The following is a 16,292-nucleotide window of genomic DNA, read 5'->3' on the forward strand; positions in this document are numbered from 1 at the left end:
CCTTTGTGAAATGAAGGAATGTGATTGCATAACATTTCTTCGAAAACATGTGAGATTTTAAAACTCTCATAGCCCCAAACTCCTTCATTATTCTCCACATTCTACCAGTTCTTGGAGCACTGAGGAGTCGGGGAGATCCCGAATGTGAACATGAGCTGCTGAGGGTGGGGAAGAGAGGAGAGTGATACGATGAAGAGCCCTTTAGCCTGTCCTGGGCCATTGCTGGGGAATAACAGCACCTTCTTCTGCCTGGCACAATTTCTCTGCATTTTATTAACCCTAATCTATAAACTACTCTTCTTGTGCCTGCAGTGGTTTCTAGAGCATCTGTCTGCAAATAAATGAACTGTGTATATGTGAGTAAAACACAATTCTTCATTAATCTTTATATATCTCAGAGTGAGCAGGCCCAGTTCTTATGCTGCGGTCAAGCATTTGTACAGCTCACCACGTGCTCAGTTCTTAGCACTGAGCAGTGGTTAAGTGTAGTTTGTGGGAGCTATGGTGATGACATTTGGGGCCAGTCACTTGCAGGCTGTATAACCCCATGCAAATTACTTGATTTCTCTACCTCAGTATCATCATTTGTAAAATGGGTGTGATGGTCCTTAACGCATAGGATTATTGTGAGAATTAAATAATACTGTGTCTGTTTATATTTTGCCTTTCAGTATGTCTGTTTTTTTTTTTTTTTTTTTAATAACTATCACACTGTTATTACTGAGACCCAGTGCTGGCCCACAGACTTAGAGTCTGGCCGGAGACATAGGATATTTATTTATGAAACAATGAGTAAGCAGGTCTTTGTTAGTTTTAAGTTACAGCTCCCTAGGTGGCACTTTCTCAAGCTGGAAGTCATTCCTCTCCTCTCTGTTTCCCAATGCTAGCTTGTTGTCATCAGAATGGATTGCTGGGGCACTTTCCTGGGACTTTTGAAGGCACAGGACTAGGAGTGGGAGATCAAACTCCATTTCAGACTTGCCCATTTATTTGTGGACTGGCCTTGGCCAAGTTTCTTAACTTTTTGGGTTCACCACTTCCTTATCTATAAAATGGGAACAATACTGTAATTCCCTCCCATGTTATTTGTTAGGATCAAAGAGATCATGAAATGCTATTGAAATTTATTATAAAACATAAGGCATTGTTAATATTGTGTTTGGTTATTTATGAATGCATTTTACATCTCAAACTAGACAGAAAGATTCCCAGAATAATGACTTGAACAACCATTTTTCAAAGGCAGGTAAACTAGGGAGGGAGATTCACTGTCAGATATAATAGAGCAGCACCTAGGTAAGCATTTCTAGTCCGTCACTTTATCCATTAAGGCTTGTTGCCTTTTCCCCTATAAATTATTTTGATTTTTCCAAAGAAGATCTAATGAAGGGAAAAAAGGACACCTGAGGTTGTCAAGGAAGATTTCCAAGATCTCGCCAGGAAGGGCAGATAATAAGTGGACAATCAATAATAATGAAAGACTTAAGGTACCTGCTTGTTGGGGTGAAGTTTGAGCAATGATAGTATATGCAATGTATTTTTCATTCCCAGGACAAAAACGCTCAAACCAAAACAATGGAAAAACAATCACTCAGCAAGAACCAACCCAAGAACCACCAACTCCCCTGCACAACATAAGAGCCAAAACAAATCACAAGTAGTTTTAAGTTGTGGCTCCCTAGATGGCACAGAATGAAAAAGATCTCTCTGATGCTTAGATCAAAAGCCTTCAATTATGGACAGCCACAATCCGAGATGGACTGTATGTATGTCTGGTTCCCTTATCCTGGGTACCCAAGAAAAGCCAGCCAAGCTTAGTAACGGCTGCACATTCCTTCAAAGACTGGTGTGAAGGGGTCATTCTTACTTAATAACAATTCTTATGATTTTAATGAGGTCTTGATTGAGGTAACCTCAGTCCCAAAGTGCAGAACTTGTAGATATAAAGAGCTGACTGTACTACATCATTTTATAGAAGGGACTTGAACACCCTTGGATTTTGGTATTTGAGAGGGTCCTGGAACCAGTGTTATACCAAGAGATGACTATGCTTCATCTTACAACAATCCTGTGAAGGACATATTATTTGTGTTAAGAAATAAGGGAATCAAAGAAGCTAAGTAATTGTTCCAGTTCCACATATCTTGTTAATGATGAAGCTGAATTAGTAAATTTGATCATGAATCCACTATTTCTGGAGAGAGCTGATTTTTTTGCTTTTATCTTGTTTTCAAAATTCCACCGTGGCCTTTAGGCAGTACTTGAAGGACTAGAATTATTTCAGGATACTGTGTCTAGTAGAGGCATAGGCAAAATAATCCCCCCCCCCCCAGTGGAGTTTTTACCTTGTAAGTACTTTTAATTTGCATTTTAGGGAACCATCCTTTTAAAAAAATTTTTGCTTTTTATACAATTTTAAAAAGTTACTTCCTATTCGCAGTTATTACAAAATATTGGCTATAGTCACTGTGTTGTACAAAACATCTTGAGTCTTATCTTACACCCAATAGCGGAACCTTCTACTTCTCTATCCCCATACTGCTCCCACTGCTCACTGTAACCACTAGTTTGTTCTCTGTAACTGTGAGTCTCCCTTTTATGTTATATTCACGAGTTTCTTACATTTTTAAGAATCCACTTATAAGCGATATCATACAGAATTTATCTGTTTCTGCCTGGCTTTCATCTAGCATAATGCCCTCCAAGTCCATGCATGTTGCTGCAAACGGCAAAATTTCATTCTTTTTTTTTTTTTTTTTTAAATTTCATTCTTTTTATGGCTGAGTAGAATTCCATTGAATATGTGTATGTGTGTGTGTATACACCACAGCTTCTTATCCATTCCTCTGTTGATGGACACTTAGGTTATTTTGTTTTCTTGGCAGTTGTGAATAATGCTGCTGTGAACATTAGAGTGCCTCTAGTTTTTCAAATTAGTCTTAGTCTTTTTTTTTTTTTCGTATAAACCCAGGAGTAGTATTGCTGAGTCATGTGGTAGGTGAATTTTTAGTTTTTTGAGAAGCCTCTATACTGTTTTAGGGAATTATTCTTTTTATTTGCCTTACACAGATTCCTATATAATTCTGCAACAGGGCATATTCTTGTATGAAAGGCAATCATAGATTAGATTAGTTTGTGAACTAATCAATTGAAAAAAATTCCATTTCCAGTACAAAAAAGCTACCATGTTTCAACTGTACGTAAAATCTATATGCTTAAATACAGGCAACTTGAAGCCTTGTAAATATTTCATTTTTTATTGCATTGTGAGCAGCTGTTTTGGCTAAGTGATTTTTCTGGAGCAAGTGTATTATTGTATAATGAAGGTTTTTCTTCAAATATCGGATTATTTGCTGCAATAATTCTCTGATTTATGTAATGCTTAGCAAAAGTGTGTCATAGAACAAGATTTTTTTTTTTTTTAATTTAAGAGGTTCTGGATGTATTTCCTGGAATACTTTATAAAATTTTGATTTGAAAACTAAGCCAACACACTGTTTAGCGAGGAGTTTTTCCCTATGTTTGCATAATTAAAGTTGCTGCAAGAAAAATGGGATCTTTAAGTCTGGGAAGTAAATTCTTTTCTCTTGAGCCAGTCTTATTTTGGTGATAAAAGTGCCTGCCTCATTTTCTCAGTGATTGACTTTAAGAGATGTGTTTCAGACTCATCACACTCTGTGGGATATTAAAGGTCAGATGTATACAAATTGAGAGCCAAAAGACCCTTACATGTTTTAGTGACCCTCACAGTCATTCTGTGGGCTAATTTGTCATCATTTCTACCAGCTGTCACCAAATGCATGATGAATGAGGATGAGAATCAAACTAAATTGCAGACTAATCTGCTTCAAATTGTGAATTTGGGCAAGTTTATCCTGAGGTCCTTTATTCTTCTTTCTATTCTCCTACAGTCCCTTCCCATTATGGCCAGTTACTAAATCATTCCATGTGATTCAACATTCCTGCATTTCAACTCTCATACTGGTTTACTAGGGTTAAATCTTTCTCCTCAAAGACAACCCCAAACAATATTAGAGGATATTATTCCCGTTTTACACATGAAGCTTGTATTCATTAAGCGAATTTCACAACTAGTGATTAGTGGACTAGTTATATAAGCCTGGGTCTGTGTGGTTGACAGGTCATATGCTTACTACCATGACATGCTTCTTTCAAATCTAACTCACTACTTCATTTTTTGTACCTCTTCAAAGGCCAGCAACATGTCTGATAAGATCAACTCATGAACCAGCTCCAGATAAATTGTTAATAGTTTGATGTCACATCAGTAGGGATGCAGAGAAGGGCTACCGCTCATCTGCAAGTCACTGTTCCTCCTGAGGGCGGCTGTCTGCCCTGAGGTGATCAAAGCTGTAACCATGCTATGAGCCTTGATCTGAGAAAGTAAGCACGTGGCCCTTCACCCAAGGAGGAATTTCATTTCTCATTTGTCCTCTTAAGAGTCCTTATTTGGTAAATATTCTAGCTCAAAGTGTGTTCCTTTTGGATAATTTTAAAAGCAGCCTTGAGTGATATTAGCAAGAAGGCAGAATAGGAGGTCCCAGCCCTTGTCCCCTCACAGAAACACTGATTCAACAACCATCCCTGGACAAAAATACCTTTATGAGTGGTCTAGAATCTAGGCGGGAAGTCACAGCACATTGGTGGGACACAGAAATGAGAAAAGACACACGGAGAGGTATATACATTAAGTACTTACAGATTTTTGTATGTCAGTCATACTTCAATGAAGTGGTTTAAAAAAATTAGAAAGTAAAAGCAATCTTAAATGTCTCAAGTGATAGAATAGTATAGAAATTTTAGGCATAGGGCCAGAGAGATAGAACTTTCTCCTCCTAGCTCCTCCCCTCCCATCTCATCCCAAAGAGCTGAACTCATTTGCCACCTACATAGAGAACCAGCCCTTGCCGTATCCTTGAAGCACTGTCAAGGCTAATCTCACTGGGCTTTGGATGAATAACTGTATAAATGTGAATATGGCAAAGACAGTACAAACTAAATACTTTCTGTGTTTTTCTAAATCCCTTCTCCTCCCGGCAGTTAAGGCTGTGTGACCAATTGAGGCCAATGGACCACAAGTCCAAGTTAAAAGTCAGTGTTCATCCTCCACCTCTTGTCCCCTGCTTAAGGAAAGGTGGAAGAAACTTGCATCCCTGAATTAACAAATGTAGGACAGTTGCCCTGGAAAATTTGCCCCACCCATACTAGACTTTACTTGAGAGAAAAAAGAATCTTGGTTTTGTTAAGCCAATGAGATTCTCAGGTTTACTTGTTACTGCAGCATAGCCTGTCAGGGAGATTTTGTGTAAAATGCTATCCTCATTCTCAGGATATATGTTCTATGAACTGACCTTGCAGAAGCAGACTTGTTATTAGAAGAGAAGTCCTGCCCGCAAATTGGAAATTTCAGCTTTATAATGACTATCTTGAAGAAACTTCAAAACAGCAGTCAGATTATGAGTGTTTAGATGATTGAGTATTGAGGATACTAAGTATTGAGGAATAAAAGTAGTTGTAGTCATCAGTTATAGGTAATAACTGTGGTTTTGTGATAGACACTGTGATTCCCCCCATTCCTGCAGTGCAGGCTAAGGTTTTACATGTGATGCAGCATTGCAAATACCCCTTTCCCATGTCAAAATGGATTGCCTGATACTGCTGCTATTTAGCAAGAGAGGCCTCTTTGGTTAGTTCTGGCTTTGGTACTGACTTCCCTTTCTCAGTGATTTCTGGAGGTAAGATTGGTGCTATTCTCTGTATTATTCTTACAAAAAGAAGGATTAAAATTTTCGATCACTATAGGGAGGCTTAAAATGTTGTTCCCAGCCATTTCTGAGCCACTTGGCCAGGACATTCTTGTGTGTTTGACAGAAGCCCGTCTGCCTCTCTCCGCCTCCAAGCTCTGTGTCATGCTCCAAGGAATATGCAGATGGCAAGAATGCCAGATCCACTAACCACATTTTTCTGGGTTGAAGATGTTGGGAAAATTGCGAACAACTTACTTTTTTTTTCTTTCTCTTCATGAAGTTCCTGCTTAATCATTTCTATTGGTTAAAGTTCTCTCCTTCTCTCAAGTTGGAGCCTTTTCTTCTAGAATCTGTTCCCTTAGGTCTTTTGGGCTCTTTCCTATAATAGTTTTAGCCTCATATCTCAAGGGATGTCTTGTCTGCCCTTACAGAGACCTATGCAGATTCAGCAGGCTCAGCTTTTGAATTCACTGCCTTGTTTAGAATTGAGGTTTATTACACTAACATTTGCTAGGTCTTCTTTTCTGTTCTTGGAGATCTTAGTTATCTCCACCAGGATCCACATAGAGCTCCCCAACATATGGCTATTCTGGCTTCATGACAAGCTCCATCCTACCCACACTCTATTCAACTAAGTGAACTCTCAGGTTCCATTTGTTGTGTTTTCAGAGGGAGCCAACAAAAGCAAATCTTAGAAAAAGATGGTAGTGACCCTTTAGGTCCAAGTTCAATAGAGTGGGAAGTAAGTTACTGTCTTTTGGAACCATCTAAACTCTGCCTGTTTTGAAGGCTATTCGAGCATGGCCCTGATTAGTGTTTTAAAAGCAGGGAATTGGCAATACTTATATAATGTTATAAATCTTTTCAGGGGGCTGAGTTGACTTGATGCCTCTCTTTGAGGAGAGACTGTTACCTCCAAACACTCACCACCCTGTACCCACACTTCTGAACCTCTATTAGGGTGGCTCAGACTCCAGATTCACCAGAAGTTTATATGGAGAGTCAGAAAAGAAGTGGTGGCTTTCCTGATTTGACCATCTTTATTTATTGCTTCATGGCAATAAATGGGCATGAATGTCATGACAGGTCATGAACCACAATGATTTATCAAACTCCAGTCAAGAATGGACTACAGTGAAGTCACATGTTAAAGGATCAAATTCCATAGGCAGTAAGTAAGTGAAAATCACAGACACTGAATAATTCTTGGAAAGCTTTAGGGAAGATGCTATGTTGGAAACCAAGATAGAGCCAGTTTTCCTTCTGATTTTCAAGCAGATGAGCACCAGATGAAGAGGTTGGCTTGCTTTTAGGGGCCATGCTGTTCTAAAATTATGTATTTTTAAATATTCGAATCACACTTAAGGGAAAAGTAGATTCCCCTCTTCCTTCTCTGGGGCATTTTCTCGTTGAAAGGCAGGCAGGCAGATTGCCCTCAACTGCAAACTTAACCCCCAAGTTTGTATGCCTAAATTTGTGTAATTTAGATGCACAGATGGTGTGGCTGCACACATGATGGAACTCCAAGAGTAGTTTCTAGAAGAATGGAGGCCAGTCCTCAGTTTTGAGAGATTGGAAAGAGATCTGGAGTCTGTCCTGCTGGATGTCACCATCGAGGAGAGCAGAAGTGTTGCAAAGAAGGGATCATTAAACTTGTCCTCAGTGATGAGACAAGCTTCATCTTCTGAGTGGGCCTTTGTTCCCACAGAGACAGACTACAGAGATGTATAGAGGGCATGAGGCCTCTGTGGAGAGAATCTCTGGTTAATTGGAACTGAAGTTCTAAGTGGATGAGCTGTTGATAATTGCCAACCCATGAGGTAAACTCTTGTAAAATCTGGAGAGCTCAGGGAGGGCTTTGGGTACCCACAAGGGCTAGAAGCCCCTTGACTGCCATGATATCAGAGTTCTGAGCTTACTACTGTATAGAAAGCAATCATGGTGGGAATAATTAGCTGTATTACAGCCCCTGCCTTGGGAAACTGTTTCTTGGAATTTTAAATTGATTGGTAACATTTCCCTGAAAAAGTGTATTGTTCTGTTAGTGTAAGATTTCTATTGTAGCCAGTAGAATTTCTTTTTATACTTTTCCTCTGGTCAGTGTAGTTTCAAGTAGCAGCCCTGAGCTGTCAAGAAAAGACATTTCTACAGATAAGACTCAAATGAAGGAAGTCTTGTCCATGGCCATGTGGCCATGTGGGCAGAGGAAACAGGATGAACTGTGATTTGTGTGCCCCAGACTTCATCCCCTTGAGGGCATAACTGTGAGGCTGCTTCATTAGCCACTCTGGGATTCAAACCCTGATCAGGAGTCATTGCTCCTTTTCTGATACAGAAACTCAAGACAACATAATAGTGAGCTTTGATGGACTGACAAATCAGTGACATGGTTGCCATGTGGTCTCTGGCTCACACTTAGCTTGCAGTGCCATAAAGCAAGTTTTGTGTAAGAGTCCCCTATTTTCGTTTATGTTAAATCAAGTGTCATCAGTTTAAGGAAGGGAAACCTCCCCCAAAATTCATGCATTGAGAGACCCCATGTTTGGTTCTAGATTGCTTCTAAACTTGGATAAATGGAGGAGAGGGAACCATAACATTTCACTTTATATTTCATAAAATTTCATTTCATTGTTTTCCTTTATAAAGTAAGGTGGTAGAGGGTGGGATGATGGGTAGTGAAAGCTGACTAACCTAAGTTGGATTACTGGGCTAGCATTCTCCAGGTCTGTGAGGAGCAGCTCTTTGCCTAGAATACAAACGAAATGTGTTTGAAAACATGTTATTTGCTAAAACATGTCATTTACCTAACAGCTCTTCCTCGAGCGTTTCTCTGTTGATGACCATGGTATTTTGGACTTCAGTAAACAGAAAGATCCATGTACTTTTTAATAATCCCTATGCCACCAGGTTTCTGATGAGCAATGTGGCTTCAGAGTTGAGGCGTGCAACCAATTCAGGCCTAATGTGTAGATTAGCTAGCTAATGGCAAGTCGGCCCATAGAGCCATCATAACTGAATACTGGCAGGCATTGTACTAATTGCTCTCCTTCTTTTTTTATTAATGCTCACAGTAACTCTGAGTTCAGGGTTGTTTTGATCTCATTTAATAGTTGATTGTAGTGAGGCTTAGTGAGTAACTTGCCAATGCTCGCAGAGCTAGAAGGTGGCAGAGCGAGAACTAAACATAGGTTGCCCATTGATTGTCAGGAAGGCTCTTTTAAACATAGTGTGATGGTCTGTTGACTTTTTATGTTTATTACATTAAACTCTTTTCTACAGTGCTTTGGGAAAATTGAAAATATCTTAAAAAGCTACATGTGATAAGTGTTTTAAAATTGCCATCTAAAAATAAGCATGTAACTTAACCGACCATTAAAAAATTTATATAAACTTACAGTACAATAAAATGTTGGTCCAATTTTAAATGAAACAAATTATAAAATAAATATCCAGTTTAATTCCCAGAACTGTCAGCTACTCACTATCTATTCAGTCAATTAGACATTATCAGCTCTTTGTGCGCCCGAGTTATTTAGTTAACTGCCAGTCTTTTGGTGTTTTGATTGTTACTATGGATGCTGCTGCTTTGCTCTGTCTTGAGAACTGCTGTCAGAAAGAGACAAGCACACATAACTGAACTGGTGGTTTTTCCAATGAAAAGACTTTAAATGGAAGACTGGCTTAGTGCTAATTACTTTTGATGAAGACTATGCACACAGTGAAATAGCCTCTAACATTCTCACAAGTAAGCTTTCCTTGCATGTATATTTGAAAACCCCAAACAAAAGCCAGTGTCAACAACAATATTCCCATGTAGCCTGTTTCTTTCATGAACTGTCCAGAAGCCTCAAATAGCTCAGAGTTTTTCACAACTGAATTCACACATTTTCTAAGGATGCTGAGATGCGTTTGGGGCGGGTGGCAGGAGCGAGGGGAGAGGTGGATCTAGAAAAGTATGAGTGAGGCTGGAAGGAAGAATGACTATTTCTTATATTTTAAATTGGCTTTCCTCCCAAAGAGGTTTTATTCATGGGGACTTCTTTAGGCAATCATCGCATTTTCTTATTTTTCATGGTATGGCAAAATATTTGCCTTTTCTTATTGGAGAGAACTATCATAAAAGACGTGAAGGACATTTTTGCTTTTTAGCTGCACTAGTGTAATGCTCTCTCTTCCACACAGCCCCCAAACTGGACCCTACCTCCTCTGAGGGTTTCAGGACATTTCTGTCTGTTCATGATCGGGAATGTGTGAGATAAAGGAGAGAGCAAGAAACACATTTCTGTACGGACCCACAATAGGGTGGGCTTCTAGGAAGATAAGCTTCATGTTCTCAAACGTTATAAATGTTTTCTCCAGTCCTCCTCTGCCTGTCTCATTGTTTCTGCTGGCATCAGGCCTCTCATGCCTTTCTCTGTCTGCTCTTACGTCGATTTTCTTACTGCAGTGGCTGGTTAGCATGTTCGATATCGTGAGAATAAGCTGCTCCCTGTCCTGGCATTGCTTGTTGAAGGAAACATTTCCTTCCCTTGTGCAAGCCAAGGAGTTACTTCCATGGGGAGAAAGTTGGAGTGCTGATTGGAAACATGCATGATTGCTGGTTTAAATTTGGCTTATTTGCAACAGGCAGAGGTTGGGAGAGATAGGAGAGAGGGGTTCTCCTGGTTCTGAGGTGGCTTCCACATATGCTTCTTATTAGGAGCACTGTGGAGAAAAAGATTTTGAAATTAACTTAGTTGTGGAATAATAAAGTAGGCCTCTTAATATGAGGGATTATGAATGATTACCCTAGAAAATGAAGGGACAACTTTTCATCCCGTAGGTCCCTTTCTTTTCCTGAGGTGGTTTGGCACTAAATAGAAACTGGAGAGGTATCTTTACCTTGTGTATCCCTAGTGGACGAAGGTACTGTTTTATTCCCTCTTTGTAAAGAGCCAGATTCAGGCATTCAGGGCCCAGAATGTGCAGCCAGCCAGGAGCCATTCACCCACGTGTCCCCAGTCCTCTGGGATCTCCAACCACCAGGGGTATTCTTAGTGATATATACAGATTTGTGTCTGTGAAAGGGCAGACCTGCTGTCTTAGTTGTCCTGGAGCTCTCAGGGAGTGTCCTAGAAATAGGGACTGGGGGACAGAGCTTCAACAACAACAAAAAAATCAATATATTTTAAAACTGTCTTGACTGATTATCTCATCATTCCAACTACTGAACTCTTAAGAGGTCAGCATTGTAATCTCAAGAAGACACCCAGCCCTCCTAAAAGCTATTTTTTGCATATTCTCACTTACTCATTTGTTTGTTTTTTCTCTTTCTCTACCCAAATTGAATGTTACAGCTTTAATAGCAGAGCTCTTATTACTATACTATAATCCCTGTGCCCAGAGCAAATGTGTGGTCTATTGTAAGTGCTTCACAATTGATTGTTGACTGAGTGCATCAAGGGAGCGATGAAGATGACTCTGCCCGTAAACGATAATTATGGATGCTACCTTGGACCCAGGATTAATGGGGATGGCTCTGTGTTGGGACCGAAGGCTCAAGGGTGCAATAGATCAGTTGAGTCCCTCTAAGGTCAATTTAGCCTACATTTTGGGATTAGGCAGCAGGAAGCCTGATCTGTGTCCATGATTTTGGAAGTTTTTACATTCACTTTAAACACCCTCTTCAGAGAACTCTCAGAATAAGAACAACAATCGTCCATTTTATAAGGCATAAGTTTGCAGACAAAGGGCTCAATTACTTCTTTAATGATTATCTAATTCCATGATTCTCTGATTTCCTTTCATTAAAGTGTCCCCATGCTATTGATTTTAAAGTTATTTTAAGTAGTCTCTTTTGGTTTTAAGAGTCTGATCAGAAAATTCACCAGTTACTTCAGGAAATGGAGGTTTATGGTAAAGACAGATTTTATATCTTGTCATGAGAATTTTTGCATTATTCCTTTATAATTTCTCTGCTAGAGAGTGAGGAAGTTCTGCTCTTTATACCTCAACTGAGAGAGGAGAGATTGTTATTGAAAAAACTTCTGTTGGTCATCTTGGGTCTAAAAGAGGGAGGCAGGTCATTCCAAATAAGAGAACCCAGGACAATTAGTCTGAAGCTAACCCTCCTAAGATGGGGATGTCGCTAGACTGTACCCACACTTCTGAAACGGTCATGGTGGGAAATCTCATCACAGAGGGCTGTGACTAAACATAAGCCGTGTGACTAATAACTCATTATTTTTCAATTGTATCTTGAGTAAAAACCAGAGGGACTTTCTGAAATAATCTTCTAAATGATGTCTGCCCCAAAGAGTTCCAAACCTTTTATTTATTAGCTACTAATAAGTCTAATTAATGTGGCACAGTAAGGAGGAGCAAGCCCCTCTCATCTTTGGATAAAATTGTTCTAAATTTCTTAAGCTCTCATAGTCTACCATGGCCTCCCCAGCTTTTCTGCTTGTAAAGACTAACTCCAAATTCTATGAGTAATTGGCTTATTTTCTCATTTTCATTCCAAATTTCCAGGCATTCAGAGAATCTTACTGGTTAAGCTCTGTTAGTTGCTACAGGACATGGCCAGTGTCTGGATTCTTTCCTGAAATGACCATTGTGGGTTCAGTATTGTCTTCCAGGGGGCTGCCCCTGGAGAGCTCTGAACAGAGAATTTTCCCTCAGAAGGTGCCATGCACATGGCAGTGAGTAAGAACCCTAGCATGTCTGGGGTAGAGTAGAATCACAAACCTGATTTGTTAGTTTCTGCGGTTCTTTAAATGTCAGTGCATTAATGGAAGCATGTAGCTCCCATTAAAGTTGAAAGCAACCTTGGGTAGTCGTTCGAAGAGCACCTTCATTTTATAAGTCAAAATCTGATGGACAAATCACCTTGGCCAAGATCACAAAGTAGCAAAGGCAGAGCTTGGCGAACTCAGGCAGACTCACTTGAGGAGTGAAGACATGGTTCTGGCAAGTCATCTCTAAAATCCTCCTCCACACTCTGCTCTCCCTCTATTTTCTTTGGTGGGGAGCAGAATTTAATTCATTTCCAGATGAATGTATTAAAATTATAATAAGAAAGTCAAGTAAAATGACAATAAATAGTCCAATATTCTGGTTCTAGCTTCTGAAATAGAAGTAACTTTACTCAAATTTGGTAATAGTATTAACATTGTTTAGATTTTTTTTTTTTATCTTCCCACTGTACAGCAAGGGGATCAAGTTATCCTTACATGTATACATTACAATTACTTTTTCCCCCGCCCTTTGTTCTGTTGCAACTTGAGTATCTAGACAAAGTTCTCAATGCTATTCAGCAGGATCTCCTTGTAAATCTATTCAAGTTGTGTCTGATAAGCCCAAGCTCCCGATCCCTCCTACTCCCTCCCCCTGTTTAGATTTTTTGACTTCCCTCTGGAGAAATCAATAACATATCTCTGACTACATCAATGGAGGAAGTGTTTAAGTGTGTAGAGAAGATTGATATTATTGTTAAACCACAATTCTTTTATTTGAGACAGAGATCCAAGATGGTAAAGAGAAACAATTTATAGAATGAAGAAGAACATTCATTGATTTCAAGTATATAAACTAAATATATAGCCAGACCAACAGCATAGGAGTTCCTAAGGAGACCTACTATGATGACTACTTAGATTAACTTTTTGTACTCGTTAAGTTGTGCTTCTGGAATATATATAAATTATCCAGAAATGGCTATTTTATAAAACTAAGCTTCATTCCAGATCTTGTTCTGTTTAGAACTAATTCTTATTTAGTATACCTGAACTTAAAAGTTTGCTCAGTTTTGAATATTTTGGTTTCAAATTCATGTATTTCTTTCATAGATCTCAACGTGCTTTGCCATAATTAGATGAGCACACATATTGTCTCTGGACTCTGTTTTGCTGATGGGAATGTGACTCAGGACTAAAAGGGAGAGCAAGGGTAGCCAAAAACTGCTTCTTAGGCTAATGACTGCCTTGGGCAAGAGACCACACCCTGTTGCTGCCATTTGTTCTATATCTCATTCTTTAGGAGTTTGCTGTAGAAAATTGAGACATGAAATAAGGGCTGTTTATCATTAGAATGTAGGTATTTTAAAGGGAAAATAGTTCTTTATGTTCTTCAACCATTGGACATGTGTTAAAAAGTGGGAAGGACAGTGCCCTATAAATTGATATTTAGGATGTATACAATTGATCTCCTCTCCTGCTCAGGATCAGCTTAGTCTGCTGGTCAGTGTAAAGCTCTGGAAAACAGCCCAGTTACTTTCATTTATTTGGGGATTGCTGACTTTTATCCTTGGTCTTTTAGTTAGGAAAATTTAACTGTTGGATTTGCTTTGGCAGGTTAGCATGATGTAAGTGCATTTAAAAAAAAAAAATCACCAGCCATCTAATGACAAGAAATGAAAGATAACTCCTTAAAGGTTGCTGCTGTAATAAAGGTAGTCATAACAGCCTTTTTCATATTTTCCATTTTTTCCCCATTTCAGACAATCTGAAGAGAAAGAATGAGAGGGCCTCCTGAGTGTTATGCCAGCAAACTAGACACTGAGACAAAGACTATCAGTGACGTGGCCGCTCCTTGAGAAACTCAGGCTGTTTTTTTTTAAAAAAAACATGGGCTTGAGAAATTTTGGTTAAACCCCTGAGGAAAAAATATCAATATTAATGGACATTCTGAAAGTTGTTGGAGATAATTATTTTGCTCTTTTCCAAGTGACTTTATTGGCTTGCTTGCCTCTATTTTATGAGTAGAATCTATAGGACCTTGCTGATTCTCCCTTTTCTGCTTCTTCCCAACCCTTCCTCCCCCAAACCCCAGGACTAACTCCACCTCAAATCACTATAGAATATGGCCACAGACCCAAAAGGAATACAAGCACTAACTTGAATCATGCTCCCTGATACATTACACCCTTCACGCCCAGCTAACACATGCTCTTAACAAAGGATCCAGGGACCTTTTTCAAACCATCTTTGAGTCAAGGGGAAATAACAACAGGTGACACTCCAATAGCAGCTGTGGTGGCCAGAGAATTATTGCTTCCTTCACTTTGTGGCTCTGTTGAGTCATCAGAAAGTACAAGTGAAAAATCAAAGCCAGATGACTTTGTTCTATAGAAAATGCTTCTTAAGTTTCTGATATGGTTAGTAGGATAAAACCCTCTGTAGATCATCAGATTTTATTTATTTGTTCATTTCTTCAAAATATTATTGAGTACCAGTTTGTTCTAAAATTATGTTAAGTGGTATGGTGCATTGGTGAGTAAAGCAATAATAGCATTCACCCCCCTCAATTCTTTACTTATAAGTATTGTAACACTAAATCCTATGCTGGCCACTCTATAATTATTCCCTTATACACACGCCTCTTTGTTTTTTTGGTTTTTTTTTTTTTTTTTTTAATCTTTTTGCCTTTTCTAGGGCAGCTTCCCGGGGCATACGGAGGTTCCCAGGCTAGGAGTCTAATCAGAGCTGTAGCCACCGGCCTGTGCCAGAGCCACAGCAACGTGGGATCTGAGCTGCATATGTGATCTATGCCACAGCTCATGGCAATGCTGGATCCTTAACCTACTGAGCAAGGCCAGGGAGCGAACCTGCAACCTCATGGTTCCTAGTCAGATTTGTTAACCACTGCGCCACGACAGGAACTCCCCTCACACACATACTTCTAATCAACCTTCCCTGCACATATTATCCTTAACCCTTATTACTACCTAATATATATTTTATTTATTACTTCTCTCTACCCCTAAAATATGTTTCATAAAGCGTAAGTTTCATAAAGCATTTTTCTTTCTATGTGTCATAACTATATATATACTAAGCACCTAAAACAGTGCCTAGAAATAGGTGCTTAACAAATATTTGTTTAACTGATTAATTAATGAATGAATGAAGGAATTGGAGGTCAAGGCCATAATTACGAAATGACACCTAAGGGCCTCCGGTTTGTTTTTTTTCCTTGTCTGAATCTGTTCATCAGTATTCATTGCATTTTGTTTTTCAACTTCACAGACATTTTATAGTTTCTTTTCCAAAAAAGTTGGGAATGACAGTGTCTGAAGACTTGGTGAAAACACAATTAATTATGTCTGTGGTATTCCTCTGATCTACACATCAAATATTCCTAGCAGTAACAGAGATCAGATTTGCCTGGAAAACTTATTCTTGATAACCATATGTTTACAAAAGAGCTCCAAAATCATCTGCTAACATTTATTAAGTGGGTTGATAATTCCTACGTTTCTGGGGTTTTATGAAAATACATGAGATAAAGTAGTGACAAACTCTGAAAGCTGTATAGTGTTTTTAGCTAGTTGAAATAATAACATTAACCTATTTTATAATTTGATTGAGGATCAGTACCAAAATCCTGGGTTACAGTGCTTCAAACTATAGGTCAGGGAGATGCAGAAGAACCAGCAAAGAAGTCCAAATGGGAGCAACCTGAGTGGTAAAGAAAACCAGGCCATGGTGGTATCCAAGACCAAGTAATAGACTTTAATTGCCAGGTCAATGAAAACAAAGTATTAGC

At 39.1% G+C, this 16,292-nt stretch overlaps 1 long non-coding RNA gene across 1 annotated transcript in view; it reads left to right on the forward strand.

Moving 5' to 3' along the window:
- Positions 1–16,292, forward strand: part of LOC110259417 — a 257,034-nt gene that overhangs the window by 80,959 nt on the left and 159,783 nt on the right. The gene's annotated exons all lie outside the window — the stretch shown is intronic.

This window comes from Sus scrofa, chromosome 2 (genome assembly GCF_000003025.6).
Source record: "Sus scrofa isolate TJ Tabasco breed Duroc chromosome 2, Sscrofa11.1, whole genome shotgun sequence".
Lineage (NCBI taxonomy): Eukaryota > Metazoa > Chordata > Mammalia > Artiodactyla > Suidae > Sus > Sus scrofa.